At 42.4% G+C, this 4,624-nt stretch overlaps 1 non-coding gene across 1 annotated transcript; it reads left to right on the plus strand.

Annotated features, from left to right (window-relative positions):
• Window positions 1-4,245: 4,245 nt before the first annotated feature.
• TRNAS-GGA (transfer RNA serine (anticodon GGA)) lies at window positions 4,246-4,317 on the plus strand. The gene has a single exon. It is a non-coding gene; the product is annotated as a tRNA-Ser (tRNA).
• Window positions 4,318-4,624: the final 307 nt, after the last annotated feature.

Consider the following 4,624-nt stretch of genomic DNA (forward strand, 5'->3'; position numbering starts at 1 on the left):
GCTGGTAAAGAATCTGCCTGCAATGCGGACGATCTGGGTTCGATCCCTGGGTTGGGAAGATCCTCTGGAGAAGGGAAAGGCTACCCACTCCAGTATTCTGGCCTGGAGAATTCCATGGACTGTATAGTCCATGGGATCACAAAGAGTCACACTGACTAAGTGACTTTCATTTAATATCTGTTAATCCCATACTCAAAATAGTTTGAGAATCAGTGACTGTGAAAGAGCATTTTTGTTGTTTTTCAGTTAACATGTATCGAGAACTTACTTCTCCCTCTAGACGCTAAGCTCATGTTACGGAATTCAGTGAGAAAGAGAATCACTGTCCTTTGGGGGCTTATGGGCAAGCATTATTGGTGATTTTTGCAGCAGATCTCAAGAAGTACCCACTCAGACACTGCTGTGGGGAGTGGGGAGCCTTACTGAGGGTACAGATTTATTCTTATAAGTTCTAATCTCTTACTACATGGTGGTGAGTGGTCTCAGGTCCACCATTCTGCATTCTGGGTGAAGCCTGTCTGCTTGTTTTGTGTATTACCATTCCCCTTGCTGGTAATCTTTTGTGCCAGACCATCTCTAGCCCATGAGGCAAGGCCCACCCCAGTCCAGTGAGTTCATCTGCATAAACAGTACAACCTAACGCCAAGTAGTGTGCTGTGGGTGAGGCCACATGAGCTGGACAGGAAAACTGGCCATTGTGATTGACATGGTTGCCATATTTAGGACAATTTTGTTGTTCAGCCGACTCTTTGCAACCCCATGGACTGCAGCACGCCAGGCTCCCCTGTCTTTCACTATCTCCCAGAGACTTAGGACAATATGGAATACCTTTTACACATGAAATCTTAAGGCATGAGTTCAGGGCCCATCTCACTGAGGGCAGTTTCCCATCCAGGGAACCTCAAGCCCATCATGGGACTGGAGGACAAACCCCAGGTTTAGAATGCCAGCTCTATGTTGACAGCCCATTCTTTGAAAAATTAAATGGTGCACATCCCAGGTAGCCTTCAAGAAAGGAGATGACCCATTCTTTCAACCTCCGATAGAGACTGCAGCCCAGTATGATTGAGCAGTTTCTCATCTGAAGCAGAATCACTTGGAATACTTGTTTAAAATGGAGATTCCTGGGCCTTACTCCAGAGCTTGAATCAGAATCTCTGGATATGGGACTCTGCATTTTATTACAACTTGACAAATAATTTGTATGCTAGAGCAGTCGCAGCTGTAACTAGCTTAAGAGGTACACATGGAGCCACATGCAGGGCCTTAGGTCTGGGGTCCTCCCAGAACGGGTGGAACACAGCCTATTCTGCATTTTGGACGAAAGGGTGAATTTGCAAACACATTGCCTCCTTATGCAAGATACTTCTTTGATTCTTGTCATTGCTGAAAACACATCAGACTCAACAGAATTCAGTTACTTGTTGGTAGATGGGTGTCCCAGGACAAATGTTGAAAAGTTTAAATTCTGGGAATGTCCTGGTGGTCCAGTGGTTAGGACTCCATGCTTCCATTCCAGGGGGCATGGGTTCGATCCCTGGTTGGACCACATACTTCTCAATGGTCCAAAAAACAAAAATTTAATTCTGATTTCTCAGTTTAAAAACATGGGTAATACCTACGTTGCAGAATACAAATATATATAGAATATGCCTAGGGAAGCACATGGCACATAGTAGGGAATAAAAGGTAGTTATTTTTGTCACTGCAGTCTAACACTGCTAGGATGCCTCCTTGGGCCTGCAACAATATTTTCTCCTCTGGATGGCAGCAACAGCTTGCTGAGATGCTTTTAGACTAACAGAAGGAAAAGAATTTTAGAGTGGGAAAGGCTCTATGTTTTAGTACTCAAAATTCAGTTTGGAAATGATGAAATGGTGATCCAGCAAGCTAGCTAGTGACAATATTAGAAACTGAAGCCTACAGTAGCTTCTATTAAAAAAAAGATTTTATTCTTGGCTTGATTTGAGGAATGAAAGAAATGTTTCTGAGCACAAAATTGAACTCTTGAGAAAGGCTGCTGAAAGAATGCTTATTGCTTTTAAACTGTTTTAAAGGTGATACAACATATTTCCAGTTTTTCTTTATCAAGCAATTTCAAGATAAAGAGATACGATTTTGAAATTCAACCAAGGTGGCATGAGTCCTGCCACTGACCTTAAGCCTAGAATGATTACTCATCCTTTCTGAATCTGTTCCCTTATCTACGAAATGAAAAATGTACCTACTGTGCAAGGATTTGCATGAGGAATAAAAATAGTCTATGAAATGCACCTAGCACAGTGCTTGGAACACTGCAGGTTCACAGTACAGTTCTTATCAGCCCACACTTACTGATTGCTAGTCTCCTTTCTAAGGACCCAACCTGAGCTTTCTCATTTTATCTTTACAATAACCCTATGAGGTGGATAGTGTTATTGATCCTCCTTTTTCCATACTGTTAGATAGCTAATAAGCGGTAGAGCTAGAATTCATACTTGAGTAGTCTGACACCAGACTGTGGGACTGACCACTTTACTTCCCTGCCTCTATTACAAATGTTTTCTATCTGTGATCAAGGAATTAATGTACTAGGCCTTGGAGCTCAGAAATTAAGAAGTAGGAGCACATGTTAAATTGGCTGTCATATGCAGGCACTAGGCTAGACATTTCAAAAAGAATTTCCCATTTTAGTTACTATTTTTTTTTCAAATTTTTTTCAATTTAGTTACTATTTAATCACTGTCTTTATCACCTCTAAAAATTCATGAAATTTTCTAGAACCCTACAGATAGAAGCTGCTTTATTTTGAATTATAATAGTGCAGCTCTTGTTTCCCAGGATTTTTTAACTGCAGCTCTCCTTCCAGAAGGTAGGTTATCACATGGTTATTTATGGAAGAAACACTAATGAGATGCTAGGTTGACAGATGATACAAGATATGTGGTACCTTTGCTTCAGTTCAGTTCAGTTCAGTTGCTCAGTAGTGTACGACTCTTTGCGACCCAATGGACTGCAGCATGCCAGGCCTCCCTGTCCATCACCAACTCCCATAGCCTACTCAACTCATGTCCGTCGTGTTGGTGATGCCATCCAACCATCTCATCCTCTGTTGTCCCCTTCTCCTCCCGCCTTCAGTCTTTCTCAGCATCAGGGTCTTTTCAAATGAGTCAGTTCTTTGCATCAGGTGGCCAAAATATTGGAGTTTCAGCTTCTGCATCAGTCCTTCCAATGAACACCCAGGACTGATTTCCTTTAGGATAGACTGGTTGGATCTCCTTGCAGTCCAAGGGACTCTCAAAAATCTTCTCCAACACCACAGTTCAAAAACATCAATTCTTCAGCACTCAGCTTTCTTTACAGTTCAACTCTCACATCCATACATGACCATTGGAAAAACCATAGCTTTGACTAGATGGACCTTTGTCAGCAAAGTAATGTCTCTGCTTTTTAATATGCTGTCTAGGTTGGTCATTGGTTTTTTTCCAAGGAGCAAGCGTCTTGTAATTTCATGGCTGCAGTCACCATCTGCAGTGATTTTGGAGCCCCCCAAAATAAGGTCTCACTGTTTCCATTGTTTCCCCATCTATTTGCCATGAAGTGATGGGACTGGATGCCATGATCTTAGTTTTCTGAATGTTGAGCTTTAAGCCAACTTTTTCACTCTCCTCTTTCACTTTCATCAAGAGGCTCTTTAGTTCTTCACTTTCTGCCATGAGGGTGGTGTCATCTGCATATCTGAAGTTATTGATATTTCTTGCGGCAATCTTGATTCCAGCTTGTGCTTCTTCCAGCCTAGCGTTTCTCATGATGTACTCTGCATATAAGTTAAATAAGCAGGGTGACAATATACAGCCTTGATGTCCTCCTTTTCCTATTTGGAACCAGTCTGTTGTTCCATGTCCAGTTCTAACTGTTGCTTCTTGACCTGCATACAGATTTCTCAGGAGGCAGATAAGGTGGTCTGGTATTCCCGTCTCTAATAATTTTCCAATTTGTTGTGATCCACACAGTCAAAGGCTTTGGCGTAGTAATGACCAAACACTAACTTGTCTGAGAAGTCGAAATACTGTTTCCATAAAGAGCAGTTTTGTGTGCAGCGTACTTTTTTAAAAGTTTGATTGAAGGGAAGTAATGGTGGGGGGGGTTATCAGAGAAGAGCAGCTTTGAGGAAAGGCTATTGTGAAGATTCTATAATATGGCTCTCATAATTACATGGAATCTAAAATCTTAGAATTGGAAAGAACTTGGAGATCATTTAGGGCTTCCCTGGTGGCTCAGAGGTTAAAGCGTCTGCCTGGAATGCAGGAGACCCGGGTTCGATCCCTGGGTTGGGAAGATCCCCTGGAGAAGGAAATGGCAACCCACACCAGTACTCTTGCTTGGAGAATCCCATGGAGGGAGGAGCCTGGTGGGCTACAGTCCATGGGGTCGCAAAGAGTTGGACACAACTGAGCGACTTCACTTAGAGATGATTTATTCTAACTTTGGACTCATTCTACAGAGAAGAAAACAGCACCCAGAGAGAGGAAGTGTCTTTCCCAAAGATAGAACTCGGGTTTCTTAACTCCCCCACTCTGTGGCCAATCCCTGTAATCCAGTATAAAATATGTATGTCACAGACTGGATCTGGCAATGAGGAAAC

Source organism: Bos grunniens, chromosome 10, assembly GCF_055505025.1.
Source record: "Bos grunniens cultivar Pamir isolate PY7600 chromosome 10, Bosgru_T2T1.0, whole genome shotgun sequence".
In the NCBI taxonomy this organism is placed as follows: domain Eukaryota; kingdom Metazoa; phylum Chordata; class Mammalia; order Artiodactyla; family Bovidae; genus Bos; species Bos grunniens.